Source organism: Triturus cristatus, chromosome 4_1 (genome assembly GCF_964204655.1).
Source record: "Triturus cristatus chromosome 4_1, aTriCri1.1, whole genome shotgun sequence".
NCBI classification, from domain to species: domain Eukaryota; kingdom Metazoa; phylum Chordata; class Amphibia; order Caudata; family Salamandridae; genus Triturus; species Triturus cristatus.
In genome coordinates, this window is record NC_140585.1 from 455,439,090 (window position 1) to 455,459,915 (window position 20,826).

The following is a 20,826-nucleotide window of genomic DNA, read 5'->3' on the forward strand; positions in this document are numbered from 1 at the left end:
GGGCACATTTCTCTATGTTTAATTGCACTACGGGGTTGCGAGGACATTTATTTTGTGAGTGTGCCAGTCTGCATATCAGCCTAACTTTCTATCATGTGCCCTAAGTAATGGCCACACTCCAACTACTCTCTATGGGACCCCAGTGTGTCCAATGTTCCCATCCTTCGTATCCTATTGCTGTATAGGAACCCCTTACGCACATGCCTGTATTCTTTTTAGGTGAAGCTTAGACCGGCTAGACAAGCTTTAATAAGCGCTCGGCCCCCTCGAAAGTGGCGCAGGATGCCATGATTATGTGTTATAGGCTACAAGCAGGAACTCAAAGACTGGCATGACACAATCCTTTCCTTTGATGGGTGCCCCTGAGCTAAACCAACCACCTGCAACCGCAGATACAATCGCATCAGAGTCCGGCGCTCAAACTTTAATAGGAGTTATTAAGTGAATGATAAGAAGCAACCCCTCCAAAAGACCCATACAAGGGATGGGCCCCTTTGCCAAACATTGCAAATGTGCTCAGGACATTGGATCGCGTCCTTCCCCCGTCCTGCCATCGTTCAATCTACCGACGATGTACATTTTTAATTACAGTCACAAAACATGGGGACGGAAGGAGGTTGGCAAATAAATTGCAATTTCAGCACCCCTCCTGGTAAAAACATCAAAGCCTACTTAAATAAAAGAATAAACGTAATGACTTTTTATTTTGATGGGGACGGAAGGAGGTTGGCAAATAAATTGCAATTTCAGCACCCCTCCTGGTAAAAACATCAAAGCCTACTTAAATAAAAGAATAAACGTAATGACTTTTTATTTTGATGATGGTTAATTTCGGTCGATCCGGGGATCGAACCTGTGAACTTCAGGCTATTAGCAGAAAAGCTCTAATCAACTGAGCTAACTGGTCTACACCGAAACATTTGTCAGTCATTGAGAGATATGTGCGTTATCGTTATAATGCAGGCGCAGGGAAAGATGGATTCGCATCAGCTGCAATTATCTAGGCCACTGTTGGCGGCTAAACTGTAGTACATGATTTTAATAATAACTCCTTCCGGCTAGCCTGCGTTTCGTTTTCGTCATCAAAGAGCTTGGTGTTCAGTCGGCAAGCCCTCCTGCCCGCAAGAGCTTGTAGGCACCTCTGTGTATGTCGGAAAGGCAGCCAGTCTCCCAACGCGAGCTGCCCCGATCGATTCTTCTTGGCCCCAGGCAGGCTGCTCCTGTTGCATCCGGGAGGCCCGCCCGGTTTTGCTTTCCTCATTGCACGTCGAGTGGCAGCCGCCAGTGTTTCTGCTGCTGCTCCTGGGCACCTGTCTCCCATTACAGCTAGGGGGTTCCGAGAAGTTACGGACTGCGTGGGGGGGGGGGGGGGGGACAAGACATGGGGGCGGAAGTTATCACGGAAGGACGTTGGCAAATAAATGGCAATTTCAGCACCCCTCCTGGTAAAAACATCAAAGCCCACTTAAATAAAAGAATAAACTTAATGACGGAAGGACGTTGGCAAATAAATGGCAATTTCAGCACCCCTCCTGGTAAAAACATCAAAGCCCACTTAAATAAAAGAATAAACTTAATGACTTTATATCTTCATGATGAGTAATTTTGGTCAATAAGGGATCGAACCCGTGACCTTGATGCTATAAGCAGGAAGCTCTAACCAACTGAGCTAACGGGTCGACAGTGAAACATTTCTCAGTCATTGAGAGATATGTGCGTTATCGTTACAATGCAGGCGCACGGAAAGATGGATTCGCATCAGCTGCAATTATCTAGGCCACTGTTGGCGGCTAAACTGTAGTACATGATTTTAATAATAACTCCTTCCGGCTAGCCTGCGTTTCGTTTTCGTCATCAAAGAGCTTGGTGTTCAGTCGGCAAGCCCTCCTGCCTGCAAGAGCTTGTAGGCACCTCTGTGTATGTCGGAAAGGCAGCCAGTCTCCCAACGCGAGCTGCCCCGATCGATTCTTCTTGGCCCCAGGCAGGCTGCTCCTGTTGCATCCGGGAGGCCCGCCCGGTTTTGCTTTCCTCATTGCACGTCGAGTGGCAGCCGCCAGTGTTTCTGCTGCTGCTCCTGGGCACCTGTCTCCCATTACAGCTAGGGGGTTCCGAGAAGTTACGGACTGCCTGGGTGGGGGGGCGGCGGGGAGGGGACAAGAAATGGAAGAAAATAGTGCTGGGGGGAGTGTTTAATGAGGCAGGAAGAGACCACGTCATCTGGCCGTTTCAGCTGCTGCGGGTGCTGGTGAACGCGGATCACGTGATGCTGCCTTCGGTAAAGCCGGCCAGGAAGAGACCACGTCATCGTGTGCGTGTGGTTGTGGTTAGGCCCTGCGCCAGAAGAAAGTGCGGTGAGTAAAGGGGGCAGTAGCCTTGGAAGGATACAAATGACGACATAATCGTCATGAGGCGGGACTAACAAGTTGTAAACCAATTGGAAGGCAGCATTGAGAGTGGGCGGAGCTTCCACGAAGCTTCCACACTAAAGTGTATACTGCATGTCTCGGAGAGACAGCGCAAGCGCTGTCTAGGCGAGACCTAAAAACGAGGAGAAATGAAGATATTTCTGGAGGCATACAGTTCTGACATTCCCAGGTTTTTAAATCCTTGTAAATCTGGGAATATGTCAAATCCCATGGGTTCTGCGTGGGAAAACCCACTGCAACACCCAAGGAATGTCCACCTGATCCAGTGTAAGACAATGCAGTGACTTGCCGTGCATTACTTTACACCATATCTACGAGGCCATGGAAAGCCACTCAAATGGCTTTGCATGGCCTCGTAGATATGTGTCAGCGGAGCATCATATAAAGTGACGTACCAGTAGCATAAGGGGCTTGTAAGTAACCCCCTTGGTTCTTAAATGGTATGGATTGAAGCTATCTTGCAGAATCTTGCAGCAGGTACATGGTGTCTTAACATACTGGAGTAATGGAAAAATGGGCAGTTAAAGGATAACTCTACTTATGAAGATCGAAGAGAAATTTTCCCTGAGAAAAAGATCTCTCACCCACAAGCAAGCTTTATCATCGGGCTTTCCAACAACCCAAGCACATATTGGAGCTTGGATGGGCTCAACCAATGTGTGGGAGCAGGGTTTTTTGTATGAACGATGTAGAATCTCCAGAGGTGTGGAAGCGGATTCAATAATAAATAATTTTGCACACTAATTAATACAAAAGAGTTGCATATTCAATGTTTGTATTGTGGGAACTGTTAGCCAGGACAAAGTGAGACTTCAGGCCTGCTTGTCTTTTCAGTTTGCACTTTTTATTGTGGGTTGTTTCCCGCGTTTGATACAAACTCATCTTCCCCTCCCTGTCCGTGTACTGCAGGGCTTACCTTCAAGCTTCATATTATTTGTACAAAATTCATTTAGCTCAATGGCCTGTTTGCACTGTAACATTTATAAAATGTATTGTTTTATGTTCCAGAAGCGGGCGTATTTTACAACAGTTTACAATTTAAGTTCACTTCCTGTAGGGCATAGTACAGTTTATTCATTAAATGTAGATACATTGTAAAAGGGGTTGGGCCTATATAAGGCTGGGGAGGCTTGACCTCTTGTGAAAGAATCAGTGTGAAGAAATGCATCCAAGCTGGCTACTTAAATCACAAGTACCTGAACACTGTTATGATTCCATTGTAACAAGGGAATAAGATTCACACAATAATTCAAAGCAGAGTTTCAACGTATGTACTCAATTAATTCTGGACACATACAGAGACAAGCTGCAAAATAAGCTTGTATTGTGTAAAAACAAGACTTGACAAGAACGATTTTATACCTTCTTCACATAAAGGGGTCTATTATGATGGCGGGTGGACCCCCCGGCAAAAGGGTGCGGCGGTCCCACATGGACAAATGGGATGCGCCCGCCACACTGGCGGGCGTATCCCGCATTTTTTGTATTGAGGCGGGCGGTGCTGTCAGCAGCCCCCGCGGCAAAACAAAAAAAGCATGTGTGCATTTGCATGCACAACATGGCAGGCACCATGCGGTGCCTGCCACGTCGCCCATGCAAATGCAGGGGGGGTACCATAGGTACCCCTCCCATGTGCCCCCCCCATCATCCTGGGGGCCCGGAACGGGCCCCCAACTCAGGATGGTGGTGTCTAGCAGACACCGCCACCATATCAGGCCCCTTTTCTGCCCGGTAGAAAACCAGCGGGCGGTCTTTCCGTCCACCGAGGTCCCCCCCGCCATACTAATATGGCGGGGGAAAATGGGTGGCGGGCTGAGGAGAATGTCAGGCAGATCGCCACCACCATGCGAGCGTTGATGATCCGCCCGACATTCTAATAGGCCCCAAAGTGTTTAAAAAACGACAAACCTTCACCAGTGTGCTCAGTGATAAAACGTGAGATAATCGTGAAACAAGATATACGAACATGCACACATCAAAAGACAGGGGATGTAAGATCTAGTTCAATGAAATCGTTGATAATTTCTACAATTTCTATATTAAAAGGTCATTTGTTATATCCAAAGTCAATTTGAGACACCAGTCCAATATTCAGTAAATAACATGAAACTTTATTTGTTTGGATAATCACAATGTCCCACTCTCAAAGTCATATAGTGAAGGCTAACAAGCTCATGGACATTAGTTATGGTCACTTTCGAAAAGTACAATAGGGTGTTGGGTGGCCAAAGCTGGTAAAATAGCCTTTGCAGTCCTCGTTTCCTTCAAGGGTTGTCTTGACGCGTTTTGCCCCCTAGAAAATGGTGGGGTCTTCCCAAGACGGGGACTGGTGTTCAATCTCTGCAAGGTAGAAGTCCATCAATAGGGGTCTTGCCTACCCCATGGAGAAGAGACAAGGACAAAAATTAGGGACAAGGTGCAAAAAAGGAAATATCACTTATGAGAGATATGCACAACAGGGCCCAACAATAGAGGAGATCATAAACCTAAAGACGAAAAACAACAGGAGTGGGATCAATGTCTACATGGTTGGTTTGTGATATAAGTGGATGTTGTGTGTGACACCCAAACAAAAACGTACTTTGGCAGTAAAAATAGCGATATTACCTAGTGGTGAAGCTTCCCGGTTCCTTATGTGAGTGGCACATTGACTGCAAAAATGTTGTGCAATGAATTTGTTATTCAACTACTTTGAATCATGAAAGCAAGACAAAATGAGAACACATTGTTTCTTACCCTAAATGGATGTGATTTCCTAAATGACACAATATCTTGGTAAACAATGTAATTGACAGAAATATTGTGTCGAAAATATCGTTCACCACAATATTGCGACCTATACTTATAATTAGGGCTAGCAGTTTTTTGGTATTTATTTTTTTGCCATTTCCGTCTGTATTTATCCACATTTATTTTTGCCACAAGCAAAAGACGACGCTACAGCTAGTATTTTTCCATTTGACAATTTTATTTGTTTTCTAGTACAATATAGGCTGTATTGTACTAGAAAACACATAAAACATTGGTTTAAAAAAAAGAGCAGGAAGTGTAGGGTGGAGAGAGAAGGGCGGGGTGGAAGCATAACTATAGAGCCTTTGGTGTTTGGTAACCCGGGGGCTTCTAACAAAAAACCCTGGGCCTATATAATGCGACCCTTACCCCGGGCTGCAACGCCCCTTACCCGCGCTGCAACAGCCATTGCTATTCCATTTTATGCACGACATAGGTCTCTGCAAACAAACTGGATTGCTGGCATTCCCCACCCCTGAAGCCCCAGTTCTGGGGCCAAGTAAAACCTTGCCAGTGCTCCTGCTTCCTAGCCTTCAGTGCCTCTGCTAGTCCAGCACTCGTACCCCATTCAGCTGTCGGTGCACCCCACCTGCTCTGTCTCACTACTGCCATTAAAGCACCAGAACCCAGACACAGACCCGCCAACGCGTCTCACTCGGAACCAGCAGGTCGCTGCTGCTGCAGAGCGGGACCCACGCACCTCTGTGAATGTAGTTGTTGTAAGAGAGGAAGAAATAGCTACTAATTCTGTGTTGGGAAAATCTCACATCAAGAGAACGACGAAGGATCGCGCAGAGCTTTAGTGGTAAGGGTATCCACCTACACCCAGAGTCCCTACAGAACTCCCCAGTACTTACATAGGGTACTGAGAACGCTGACCAGCTCTGAGCAATGTACTTGAAGAGCTGACCAGCTTTGATAAGGTTCTGACAACACTGCCCAGCTCTGACAAGGTACTGAGGACACTGCTCAGCACTGAATGTAGTGAACGAGCTGCCCAGCACTCAGCAATGTACTAAGATATCTGTCCATCACTGACACCGTATTAAGGAAGTCGCTATGTACAATCTATCGAAAGAGCTGTGCAGCACTGAGCAATGTCCATCCATTCACCCTCAAAGTACTAGTGAAGCAGCCAGCTACCTTCACTGCAGTGGACAAAGGTACTGGTGCAGGGCAAATAATCTCTCCTGAAGGGCTTGGTAGTTCTCACCTCTTCGCTTGCATCTTCATGCTAAGAGTATCCTGACACCAGCCTTCTCAGTTGATACAATCCTCGAGCCTCGTCCAACCACCACAGCATGTCTATTGCATTTCTATTGACTGGCCTGCTCTGGAGGTGCCAAATCCTAATGGAAGGACCAGCAGCTAGTGAGGTTTTCAGACCCCTGCGACAATTGACAACTCACACATGCGCTCAGTTGTTATGTGAGGGCACTGCCACCCTCCCCCCACTCGACCTGTGTGTCAGTGTCAGCCCGGGCTGAGACAGCTCCCCAGGTACACACACACACACAGAGTTTTTGAGCTGCCAGCAGCACCTGAGTACTTCCCAGGTCATTAAAAAGACCATTCACTTGTAAACAAGGCTTTATTGTTTTTTTCACACCTTCTTACCAGACTGCAAGCAGTGTCTGCAGGACCCCCCTGTGCTCAATGGCTTAACCACTGAACCGTAAAGAGCTGCCTTTTACACGGGACAGCAGAATTGTTTGGACCAAAGAATGCGCACTGATAGAGGGAAGCAACTCCGCATTCACAGGTTCACGCCAGGGTCGAAACAGCATATAGACCCCTCTCCACTAGCTACAAGTAGCTCACACCAAGTCTATAAACAACATGAAACCCTCACGCCCCCCAGTGTGTAGAAGGAAATGAAACCGGGGTGTATATCCCATGTACACCCTCACCATGTAAAGACAGCGCGTGCCGGAGTATTAATACCATAAATGCTCTTGCAGCCATTGTAATCCACGTAGCAGCTGCGTACAACAGGTCTAGACACCGCTTAGACTATCAACGCCACCTGCTTCCATGAGCCAGTGAATTACACTGAATTTACGTCACCAGATCATTTAATTTTGGTAACGCGTTTCGCCTGTCACAACAGGCTTGCTCACATATTGTACAGTGGGTAAAGTTTACATATATACAATCAGGGAATTCCAACAGGAGAGAAACAGAAAGTGGACTGTAATTGTCCTCAAAGAGTCTGTTACTACAGCGGCCATTTTGAGCTAGTCATATATATGGTACAGATCATTTACTCAGCTTAGTGCGCTGTAACCCCTCATGCTAAGAGTGTTATTCTCATGCTATATAGTTCACAATATTATAGTTATAGTTTATACATATTTAAACTAGTCCACGTCAGGCCCTGTGAATTAGTCATTCCGCATGCAAACAAGTAAATTCTCATATAAACAACCCAAAAAGAATTTCACTAAGAAACAATGGGATTTTGTAAAATCACTAGCAGAAGATGATAATCTTATAATTCGTCCTGCGGACAAAGGAGGGAATATTGTTCTGTGGGATCGCAGTCTATATGTCAAAGAAGCACTCAATCAATTGAATGACACTAAATTCTATGTGGAGAGCAATATGGAGGAATATAACAATAGTATAGTAGAAATTTGGGCGATGCTGTCATCATGGAAAGATCAAGGCCTTCTACAATGGGAAGAATTCTGCTACCTTAAAAAATATTATCCAATATTACCTAGTTTCTACCTATTGCCTAAAATTCATAAAAATGCTACTGTACCACCAGGGAGACCAATAGTGTGTGTTTCAGAACACATATCTAAATATGTAGATCATTTTTTACGAGATTATGTGGTAACTCTTCCATCGTACACTAAAGATACCAAGGACTTTCTATGTAAACTTTACCCACTGTACAATGTGTGAGCAAGCCTGTTGTGACAGGCGAAACGTGTTACCAAAATTAAATGATCTGGTGAAGGATTAGCCCTATTGTGGTCGTGGCAATTATTTTGTTGAGAAATTCGAAAGGCGGCGTGCTCCGCTGCCATCGGACGACCTGCCTTCCTGGGCCGAGGGGAGACGGAAGGAGCAAAGAAATCGGAATATTTATATATATATATATATATATATATATATATATATATATATATGTATATATATATCACCTACTGGCAGTCGCCTGTAGATAGTTATAGTTAGGACCGTGTTTCCATAGGAAATCCGCAACATTCTATTTTGAATAACTTTGGCTCTGATTGACGAATCCTGGCGAAATTTTCAAAATAGGTGGGGCGCTCCGCTCCGCTCCGATCCTGAAATTCTTGGGGGGATTCGTCAAGCGGGGGCTGAGAAAAAGGGGGGGGTCCCAAAACGTGGTTTCTCCATGCATTTTTCCATAGGACTTTTAGTCCAAGCTACAGCCCGAACGGCTGAACAGAATTACTTGAAATTTGGTAGTCCTCAGGTCAGGGATGTGCCTTTTGTAGGTCTGGTGTAAATGTGTTCAGTATTTGCTGAGAAAATAGCATTTAAATCAATATATATATCTATAAGCGCGCTCCGAGCGCGTACGGTAAGCTTACCGTACGCGCACGGTGCCGTGCGCGAGCTTAATTCTGATTGGTGGTTACATGACTGTAAACATTCGAATCGGTCGAAATCAGGAAGTGTCGGCCGCCATTTTGTGTGTCTTACACTGATAAACAAAGGTGGAGAACGTGAAAAGGGGGCAACGAAGAGAGTTGCAGACCCCCAAGCATTTGTCAGGGGGTCCAAGAAGGTCACAAAAGTATGAAAAATACATTTAAAAATTTTTTTAAAAAATTGCGGGGTGCGCGTACGGTAAGCTTACCGTACGCATACGGCAGAAAAAAATAAATAAAAAAAATAGAAGTAAAAAACAAATTTAAGTGTTTAGATATTAGGGGGCTCTAAAAAGAGCCGTTGTGTTTATGAAGTGTTTTTTTGTGGTACTTACAAGTAAGTACCAATGCAGAGTCTAAAGTTCAAGAGGAAGACTCTGTTGCCTTCATCAGTGAAATGTACACCGTCTCCTCTATAAATGCCTTGCATGTTGTAACGCAAGTTGTTGTGGTATATAGAACCCATACCATAGTCTCTGAGGAAAGCAGAAATAGATTTCTTGACGTGCTTTCTTGCTTTGTCAATCTGCAGACAAAATTGGTTGGACCAGTTCCACTTTTGCCTTTGGCATATGTTAGAATATACAAAGGCAGATTGAGGAAAAAGCGACATCAATTGCACGAAGGTGTCCTTAATAAGCATTTCCAGACCTACCCCAGTTAAAGTGCCTAGGTCATTTCCACCACAGTGCACAATAATAAGGTTAGGCTGTGGGAGATGTTGAAAGGTTTTCACCTAAGGCAATAATTGGTGCCACTTTAACCCTCTCTGACCAATCCATTTAATGTCTACATTTGGCAAAGCAAGGTCTCTCACCATACCTCTTTTTTCTGCATACTTTTCACTCCAGAAGACATAGCTGTGACCTACAATCCACACTGTGAACATCTTGCAAGGAGATCTGGATGCACTCAGGAGGTGTCTTTCAGTAGAATGGCAATATGAAATGAAAGACAATTGTAAAATGGAGGCATACATATTTTTTTAAATAAAAAGAACTCATTGGCTGATTCAAATCATTTTACAGTAAAAACTAGGCTGTATGTGTACATTTTTAGAAGCATGTTTTGTATTGGTTCAGAAAATTGTGTTCCCACAGAAGATTAATTTGGATTTGCTGTTAGGTTTGACAGGTGAAGCACTCTTGCTCTTTGGATTTTAAACATTGTGTGCTGAACTTCTGACCTCTCTGCTCACAGCAGTGTTCCATGAGCTGTTGCTATGGTAGCAGGCAGAAGTCAAGTTGGGGGAAGGGTACATTTGGAAAAGGGTTGAAGTTTTCAACCAATAGAAATGTGTGATTTCATTTGAAAAAATGTGGGAAGCACTGAGATTTGTAATTAACATGTATATGTGTGAAAAAAGAGAGGGAAACATTGCCATTTACTGGTTCTGGAGAGAGGAGAGAGGTATAGAGCTCTGATATTCTGACTCTGATAGTCTGCTGTTTGAGTGCCACATTTCTTTCTCAACTAAGTAATTTTAAAGGTGAGATATGAGTTTGAGAGAGGATGTATGTGGTGATTTTTGATATAAATATTAGAATTGTGATTCTTCTTTAAAAGTTATGTTTTACATTTTGTGGTTTGGGAGATATTTAACTGTCTTGAACTAGTTAAATATTATGGAGTGTGTTTTTACCATAAGTTAAGGTGTACTGGTATCACTGAGTAATACTGTTTTGTGCCTAGAATCAACCCATGAGTCTGTGTGCACACAGGAATTGTTGTTAGAGATTTTAATAGTGATGGTCCGGTTCTGTAAGAATGGCATTTGTAGGAAAGGGGCAGCTTTCTTTTTGTAAATATGATGGTTTCCATTCAGCATAAATCAGTAACACACAAATGGGAGGCAAATGCTAACACATTTGAAATTGATATAGCAGATTTTGCTTCTAATCATGCAATTGCTGAGCTTGGTCATACATATACAAAACTGCAATTAAACCTTGCCACATATGTACTTTTACATACATTACTACAATGTTTAAGCTGTTATGGATGCATGCATGCATATGTCTCTTACAACTGAAAATACACAGTCTGCATAAGCAGACTCTTAGCACACACCCAGCTGTTTATCCTGTAGAATCATGCTTAGTATTCACAAGTGAGTGGTGTTTCAGGTAGCAGTGAGTAACGCAAATACATTCAACATCACTAAGGCTGATTTCTTTTGCTGGGGTGTAGTCAGTCACCAAGGTCACACATGTTCATGGTCTCAAAAAGCTGTTTGCACATGTGCTCTTTTCTGTTTCTGAAAACTGTAATGAAAATATATCAGACTGTTAGAGTACTTATCACTTGCAGAAAAAAACAGTAGTAAGTGTGCTTTGAAATTGGCAAGCAAATTTCGTTTTCTGCCTAGAATCACACAATGAGTCTGTGAGCACACAGGAATTGTTGTCAGAGATGTATTTCGTGTCACTCTGGTTCTTTTTGGATGTATCCATGCATATGTCTCTTGTAACTAGGGGTGGGCGGAATTTGCGGAATTGCGTTACGCAAATCTCCGCGAAACGGTAAAAAATCTCCGCGAACACGCAGAAATTCCGCGAACACGCGGAATTGCTTGTTCGCGATGGTTTTTTCCTGTTCACAATTGCTGTTTGCGTGCTCGGGGAGAAATATCTCGCGAACACGCATTTTGAGAACGCGAACAAGCAAAAAATTTCGCGAAATCGCGGAAAGCAGACTTTTGAGCAATTTCGCGTTCTCCACGGAACGCGAAATTACGCAAATTACGCAAATTCCGCGAGCGGAACGGAATTTACCGCCCAGGCCTACTTGTAACTGAAAATACACAGTCTGCATAAGCAGACTCTTAGCACACACCCAGCAGTTTATCCTGTAGAATCATGCTTAGTATTCACAAGTGAGTGGTGTTTCAGGTAGCAGTGAGTAACGCTAATACATTCAACATCACTAAGGCTGATTTCTTTTGCTGGGGTGTAGTCAGTCACCAAGGTCACACATGTTCATGGTCTCAAAAAGCTGTTTGTACATGTGCTGTTTTCTGAAAACTGTAATGAAAATGTATCAGACTGTTAGAGTACTTATCACTTGCAGAAAAAAACAGTAGTAAGTGTGCTTTCAAATTGACAAGCAAATTTCGTTTTCTGACAAGAATCACACCATGAGTCTGTGAGCACACAAGAATTGTTGTCAGAGATGTATTTCCTGTCACTCTGGTTCTTTTATAATTGCATTGGTAGGAAAGGGGAGGTTTTGAATGTTGTCAGAGATTTTATTTCTGTTGGCCTGGTTCTGTAAGAATGCCATTTGTATGAAAGGGTCAGCTTTTTTTGGGTACTGTGATGGTTTCCATTCAGTATAAATCAGTATCACACAAATGGGAGGCAAATGATAACACATTTGAAATAGATATAGCAGATTTTGCTACTAAACATGGAATGGGTGAAGTTGGTCCTACATATACAAAACTCCAATTCATCCTTGCCACACATGTACTTTTACATACATTACTACAATGTTTATGCTGTTATGGATGCATCCATGCATATGTCTCTTGTAACTGAAAATACACAGTCTGCAGAAGCAGACTCTTAGCACACACCCAGCTGTCTATCCTGTAGAATCATGCTTAGTATTCACAAGTGAGTGGTGTTTCAGGTAGCAGTGAATAACGCTAATACATTCAACATCACTAAGGCTGATTTCTTTTGCTGGAGAGTAGTCAGTCACATGTCAGACGGACTCAGGTCTGTCCGATATCGGTCAGGAGCCGTAACCGAGCGAAATGCATGATTGCCTTGTGAAAACCAGGGGTGCAGTTCATCGGCAGCCTCGCTCCCATGGGGGCCCTACTGAGGGTCCCCAAAGACTGTTTCCGACTGCCTTTTCGTGCCGGAAAGAACGGCACGAAAAGGCAATGGAAAACTGCCATCATACTCCCTCAGTCGTAAAGAGGCGGCCGGGGAGTACTGAGGATTTCCGGACGGCGGACGGGCTCTCTGAGTCTGTCGTCAGCCATCCGGAAATCCGAGTCGGATTCCTTTCCGACCAAGCCCATCGGAATGGCTCGGTCGGAAAGGAATCCTGCCAACATGTTCCCGATTCGGACGGAAGGGCACCGACCATCGTTCGGAGCCCTTCCGGCCGAAATCGGAATCAGCCTCTTAATATAAAACATTATCAAACTGCAGTACACAGAAATAAATATATATGTATCTTAAGAAAAAAATAATTATAGATATATAAATTAAAAAGGGAAAGGAAAAAATAAAATTACATAGAATAATATAAATTTACCTAACTACAAAAATAACAAAATAAAATGTAAGCAATAAATATCATTACACAAACAAAATTTCATAAACACCACTAAATAAAAACTAAATAACTACAAACTTTACATAAGTAAATACAAATTATAAAATAACATATAAATAACAATTAATATAAAACATATGATATATTTATTTTCTTTCCTAACTATTCACTTTATAAAACACATGCATTAAAAAGAAAGTGTCATACACATAGTAAAACAAATAACAGCACAATTACACAATAATTAGTAAATTGATTAACATAAGTAATAATCAAATAATATTTAAACAAAACAAAATGTAGCATTAACGTAGAATACATTTCATTTTATGTATCTTCCCTCCCTGTTTCCTGACAATTCTTTTTTAATTTCTTACTTACTTAACTTTCCAACCTCTAGCCCTACAAAACCAACAACCTGCTGCTAAAATATTTTACTAATAAGAAAACCTAAATTTAAATTTCTATTTTAAATTCAAAATATAACATTTAAAAAATGTGTACAAATAATAATTAATTAAAAACAAAAAACAAAAATTAACATTAAATAAAAAAACGGATACACTATAAATTACTAATATTTATTACAAAATACAAATCAATTAAAATCACAGACTATATTTCACAACTTTAATAACTGTTATATCTACACTACTAACACCAAAAATTAACATATTAGCTGAAACACATTAAAATAATATTAAAAAGTTATTTTTTATGACTATCTTACTGAAAAAGTAATGTCATACATAAGCAATTTGAAAACTTGGGCAGCTATATTCTCATTGCTCAAATGGGTGTAATTTCTGATATGTGTTTCCTATGTCTTCATTGTTTGATTTTGCTGAAAGTGTCACTCATAGCCATTCAATGTCACTCATAATTACTCAGAAATTATGAAAATGTCACACAACAGCAATCTGAAACTGTGGCAGCTATGTTTAATACTGTTATCTCGACATGCTACAACGCCGAATCCACGTGGGTCAGAGAGTCCAGGCCAATCAGTTTAATTACTAACGGCAAATCATGTTGCCAAAGCTGTTTTTTTTAACAGTTTGTAGCCCAGCAATGTTCACTCCCCTCCTCCAGGCCTGGCTTATGATGACATTGTGCAGTGCAGCAAGCAGCAGAGAGCCATTCAAAATAAATTGCACTGTATATAAGAATGCTGTAGTGTCTAAGTGCACACTTGTCGGTCCCAGGAGCTTAAATATGCATGAATAATGCATTTTAGTGCTGTGATGCGGCCACCAGCACTAAAATACGTTAGCCTACCCCTGATGCGTGGTACTTGGCAGGGCTGATTAAATAAGGTGCTGTTTTGTTTTCCTTGCATTCTACACCTAGACAAGGTGGTGCACAACCCCTCCTCACCCTGTTTGTTGCAGTACCACATGGCAGTGGTGTTATCCGTGAACACTTGAACCAGATTTCCCTTGATTGAAGGAAGAAAGGCTTTCAATGCCAAGCGAAATGCTCAGAGCTCCAGCAAGTTGATGTGGAGTTCAGATTCCGCCAGAGACCAGAGTACTCCAATCTCTACCTCTCCCAGATGGCTACCACATCCCTCAAGTGGCGCATCTGTCACTAATGTGATGTCTGCTTAGGGAAGGGGGAGGGGTCTGCCTCTGACCCCATCATTTTCTGTTAGCCACCACTGCAGGTAAGGCTCCCTCTTACCCAATCGTGGTCCATTAGCCACTACTGCAGGTCCTGCGCAGTTCTCTACAAGATCTGGACCATGTTGGAGAGATTGCCCAGAAGCTGCGCCCACTGGAACCTCAATTCTCACTGCAGAGCCTGAATATGCCATCTGGCATGTGCCATGAGGCCCAGAAGTCTCAGAGTCATTCTCACCGAAAATCCAGGATAAAGGCTAAAACAATGAATCATAGCCTGAATACCTGGGGACTCACTGTTGGGGAGGATAGGCCCACAAATGCACTGTATCCAGAACAGCTCCAGTGGAAAGGAGCATCTGAGAGGGAGTCAGGTGTGTTGGAGAACCCCAGTAAATGCAGAAGGTTTGTAGTCTCAGGGATGTGGACCGGCACCCAGGACATATTGTTTGGGGTTTAGGGCAACATTTTTTCATGTGTATTTTGTCCTTGGGACAAGTAGGCCCAACCCCCTACAGCTCAAACCCTTTGGTTGCCAGTTTACAGTACCACGTTATGGATCAGGAAAGGGCATTGCGTCTGCATTTAAGGTAATATTTGTATCCATGTGTTAATGCTGTTCAGACTTGTTTTTATGGCTCATTAATACAAAGTCTTTATTATTAGGGTGAGCGCTCTAAGTAAATGTTGTTAGCTCCGCCTGCACTACTGACAGTGGCTCCAGCATAAAAATGTGTACACACTTTTTCAAAGTTTAGCAATATGAGGCTATGTATAATGCTCCCAAAATGCTCTCTGTTAAGATCCAAATATTTGAAGAAGCTTGAAAACAAGATTATTATTCTTTGCTCTCAAAATAAAATGTTCACAAAATAATGCAGGTAGGAAAAAGCATTTAGCTAAAGTACTGTAAATGTTTAGGTACCATTTCTTTGCAGCATCATTTAGTAAAATGTGTTGATGTATGCTAGTATTTCTCAATAATATTCATAATGGATAATAAGTGTAACCAGTTTCAATAAGGGTATAGGAAACATTAAAATAAACCATCATTGGCAAATGCATAGGTCCTCAAATTGTTGGTCAGCCTTTTGGTTTTGTCAGTGTGTGACTTGTTTTGGCATGGTTTTTGTATAGCCTTATTGGTGTGGGAGATGCTGGACCCTCACCATTATAACAAACAATGGCAAAAGCAAAATAAATTTTGGTCTCAAAAAGCACACATTGCCACAGTAGTTCCCGGCACTGAACAAAACTACTTTTTGTGCCGATATGTGAAAGAACACAATGTCATCACTCACAGGGAAGCCAGCTGATAGACCGAAAGAGAGAGGGACAGAATTTGAATAGACACAAAAGGCCATGGTTAAAACCAGACCTAATTAGGGACCCAATTATTAAAGAAAGTCTCAAAAGTGCACCCATGGTATATGTCCTTGCATTAAGGGCAGATATATGGCTTTCATGAATTCACAAGAATTTACAGAAGTAGGCCAAGAAATCGTACTCCTAGAAAATATTTGTGAACTGCATCTTAGCATGAGCAAATATACAAATGCAGATTTGCTCATACAAAAATATGAGTGTTTGCAAGTTCACTTTCTCTCCAACCACTTTTTTCCCAACCCTGGAAGAAGTTTTACGTCTGTCATTGTCTGGAATACATTTTCCACCTTTCTCAGTATACCCTTAAAACAAGCAAGTTAGTAGGTTTGTGCAGACTCATAATGGCATTCCAACCCAGGAACTATTGCTTACCACTGCCTTCAGCCCCAGTATGTAGATCTGCAGAATCGTGGCAACATAATGGAATTGCTGGTATTCAAATCCTACTATAAAATGAGCCCTGGCTTAATCAGTGAGGTTATATCAGAGCTATTTTATAATGAGATTGCTGCCATAATCTGTTGGCGCATTACATGGCACAAAAGTGACAATATATTCCACACCCCTGTAGTCTGGAGGTAGGAGACGACAGCCTGGGAAGAACTCACCTTCAGCAGCCTATTGTTGAGATAGAGGAAGACTGGCACACCTGTTTTGTGCAGATGAACTGCAACCACTACCATCCCCTTAGTGAACACCCGAGAGGTGCTGGTAAGGCCAAAATGCAGCGCATTAAACAGAAAATGCTTGTGCCCTACCATAAACCACAGGTAGTGTTGATGGGCAGGCAGGATGGGAATGTGAAATCACTGTGCTGCAATTTCAACGCTACCATCCAATCTCCCGGGTCCAGGAAAGACAAGACGTGAGTGAAAGTGAGCATCTTGAATTTTTCCTTTTGAGGAAGTAGTTGAAGGCTCGCAGATATTTGATAGGGTGCCGGCCCTTTTCCTTCTTCGGGACCAGAAAGTAGCAGGAATAGCAACCACAGACCACTTCAGGTGCCAGAACCCTCTCTATGGCTCCCTTGGTCAAGAGAGTCATGGCTTCCTCCTGAAGCAAAGTCAGGTGATCCTCTGTCAGCCGGTCATAAGTTGGAGGCCTGGAGGGAGAGGTAGTCTCGAAGGGGAGGGATTAGCCACTTCAGACTATCTGAAGAACCTACCTGTCTGACACCATGTCCTGCCAATGGTAGAGATAATGGCTGATCCTGCCACCAACTGGCCGCCCATGATCTTGAAGGGACTATGAAGGTTTGGAGGCTGAGGTTGGAGGGGGTGGGTGGTGGACTGATGCGACCTCTGGCTGCCCAACCTAAGGGGCTGGAACAAGCTTCACCTATGGTCTCCTAGAGGTTGCTGAACTTACGCATTCTTGTGGCTGGGATATGGCTTGCACGGCTGAAAACCCCTTCCGTAGCCACGAAAGGGGCGAAAGGCAGACTGGGGACGAGTGGCCACTGTGCGGCGCAAGAGCTTGGCCGTAGCCTGGGAGTTCTAAAAGTGCCCCAGCACCATGCCTGCCTTGTCTCCGAAGCATGTCCATGAGAGGTGCCTGGACACCCCCCGAAAAGCCAGAAGTCCTAATCCAGATGTGGCATTTAACAGCCACTGCCTTTGAAATCATTCTGCCGAGTGAGTCAGTCATGTCGTGCCCACAATGGATGGCAAACTTTGCTGTATCTCTCCTGTCTAACATCGCTTGGAAGAGGATGCCCAGGCCTCCTCTGGGACCTGTGGCATCACTTGTGCAACCGTTTCCTATAAAGTGTTAGAATAACGGGCCAATAAGTATGTGGTGTAACCGACCACAATTTAGGGCTGACGGAAGAAAAGATTTTCTTACCCCAACTATCCAGCCTCTTGGAGTCCCTATCAGGGGGTGCGTAAGGCAACGCACATTGGGAGGTAGAGGCTTGGACTACCAGGCTCTCAGGGTAGGGTGGTTGGTGAGGAAAGATGGGTCTCCTGGTGCAGCAATTCTCCTATTCACAGGAGCCACTGTGCTGGGCTTGTTGAAAGGCAGCGCTCTTTCCAATGAGGAGACACCAGGTTGCAGGACTTGACTGCCACAGAAGAGATCACAAGTCCAGGACCTCAGCTGTCCTCCACACCACCATAGAGTATGATGCAGTCTCCTCCATAGGCATTTTAGGGGGAGAAAGAGGCCAAAATCTGGAGAGCTATCAAGTCTGCTGGCCTCACCCAATTTCTCACACCAGTCCATGTCTTGGTAAGGCTGGTCTTATAAAGAGTCCAGCGACCCCTCCCAATCCTCCATTCCTAGCCTTTCAGAATAAGGCTGAGGAAACGACCTAGAACCCAATGGTTCTATTGGTGCCGGTATCAGCACCGGTAGGCACTGATCTGACTTCAGATCATCGGGATAGAAATGGGGCTGCCGCCGCCGGCGGGCTGTGGCTCTTGGAGTCTCGCATTGGGTCCGGCACTGGGGAAGGTCTCAAAGGAACGACCGGCATCGGTCAGGATCCATCACCAGATCCATGGGGGGCATCAGTGCCGTAGCTGCTGGCTCGGAACCCGATGGAGCTCACTGTGAACCTAAGGGGCCTGAAGGCGCCCTGGTTTTAGTCAGGCCACTCAAATATGAGGCACATGGCATCATAAAACTCCTTGAGCCCGGCTCCCAGAAAAGCTGGAAAGTTCAGAGCCAACCCAGGCGCAGGTTCTGAGGAACAAGACCTAGAACCCTGAGGCTCCTCCATCGTGCCACCCGAAGGGCGGAGAGAAGCCAAAGCATGCTTTGACTTCTTATGTTTCTTGTGCTTCTTACCTGACCGACTTGAAGACTTCAAGTGGGAGGACGAAGACTTGGGGTTCCCGGTGTGGTGCTCAGACCTTCCTCTCGACCGGGATCGTGAACAAGACCTCCGGGGTGACCGAAGCAGTGCCGAGCGCTGGGCCGCCAGCAGGTTTAGGTACCTCTCCCTCAAACCTTTCGGAGCCACGGCCCTGCAGACAGAGCACTACTTCGAGTCATGGTCACACTACAGGCACCAAAGACACACGAAGTGGTGATCCGTCACTGACATGGCGCGGTGGCTTAAATCCAGAAGTCTTCTTGGACATGGTGAAAAAACATACACACAAAAAAACGTTCAACAAAATGTTGAGAAAAGTCTGTCAAAAAGTGGCAGAGCATAGCTGTCTTTACAGATCTGCACTGGCTGGTTCAGAAAGAAAAGAAAAGATGTCAGCGCGCAGAGGTGGTGCCTATATAGGTGATGCGAACGTCACAAAAGGCGGAGAAATGCATCCTACTGACATGCAAGGATAGTGCTCGAATTCACTACAATCTACACGACTCTACTCTAACCACTGCACTCTACACCAATTTATTTAAAACCAAGGCCTGGAGGGAGAGGTAGTCTCGAAGGGGAGAGATTAGCCCGCTCAGGCTATCTGAAGAACCTACCTGTCTGACACCATGTCCTGCCAATGGTAGAGATAATGGCTGATCCTGCCACCAACTGGCCGCCCATGATCTTGATGGGCCGGACTATGAACGTTTGGAGGCTGAGGTTGGAGTGGTTGGGTGGTGGACTGACGCGACCTCTGGCTGCCCAACCTAAGGGGCTGGAACAAGCTCGCCTATGGCCTCCTAGAGGTTGCTAAACTTACGCATTCTTGTGGCTGGGATATGGCTGGCACAGCTGAAAACCCCTTCCGTAGCCACGAAAGGGGCGAAAGGCAGACTGGGGACGAGTGGCCACTGAGCGGCGCAAGAGCTTGGCCGTAGCCTGGGAGTCCTTAAAGTGCCCCAGCGCCATGCCTGCCTTATCTCTGAAGCATGTCCATGAGAGGTGCCTGGACACCCCCCGAAAAGCCAGAAGTCCTCAACCAGATGTGGCATTTAACAGCCACTGCCTTTGAAATCATTCTGCCGAGTCAGTCATGTCGTGCCCACATTGGATGGCGAACTTTGCTGTATCTCACCTGTCTAATACCACTTGGGAGAGGATGCCAGGAATGACCGGCGACGGTCAGGATCCATCACCAGATCCATGGGGGGCATCAGTGCCGTAGCCGCTGGCGCGGAACCCGATGGATCTCATTGTGAGCCTAAGGGGCCTGAAGGCGCCCTGGTTTTAGTCAGGCCGCTCAAATATGAGACACATGGCATCATAAAACCCCTTGAGACGGGCGAGGGTCCCCCCGGCTCCCAGAAAAGCTGGAAAGTTCAGAGCCAACCCAGGTGCACGTTCTGAGGAACAAGACCTAGAACCCCGAGGCTCCTCCATCGTGCCAGCCAAAGGACGGAGAGAAGCCGGAGCATGCTTTGACTTCTTATGTTTCTTGTGCGTCTTACCTGACCGACTTGAAGACTTCAAGTGTGAGGACGAAGACTTGGGGCTCCCGGTGCGGTACTCAGACCCTCCTCTCGACCGGTACCGTGAACAAGAACTCCAGGGTGACCGAAGTAGTGCCGAGTGCTGGGCCGCAAGCAGGTTTAGGTACCTCTCCCTCAAACCTTTCAGAGCCACGGCCCTGCAGACAGAGCACTACTTCAAGTCATGGTCACACTACAGGCACCAAAGACACACCCAGTGGTGATCCGTCACTGACATGGCACGGTGGCAGGCACCATGTGGCTTAAATCCAGAAGTCTTCTTGGACATGGTGAAAAAACCTACACACAAAAAAAACGTTCAACAAA

General features: G+C 44.6%; 1 protein-coding gene across 1 annotated transcript in view; it reads left to right on the top strand.

Moving 5' to 3' along the window:
• Positions 1–1,853: 1,853 nt before the first annotated feature.
• Positions 1,854–20,826, top strand: part of LOC146855113 (serine hydrolase BPHL-like) — a 158,956-nt gene continuing 139,983 nt past the window's right edge. The window contains exon 1 of the mRNA XM_085652616.1: positions 1,854–2,351. The gene's annotated coding sequence lies outside the window, so the exon portion shown is untranslated. The remainder of the gene's footprint in view (positions 2,352–20,826) is intronic.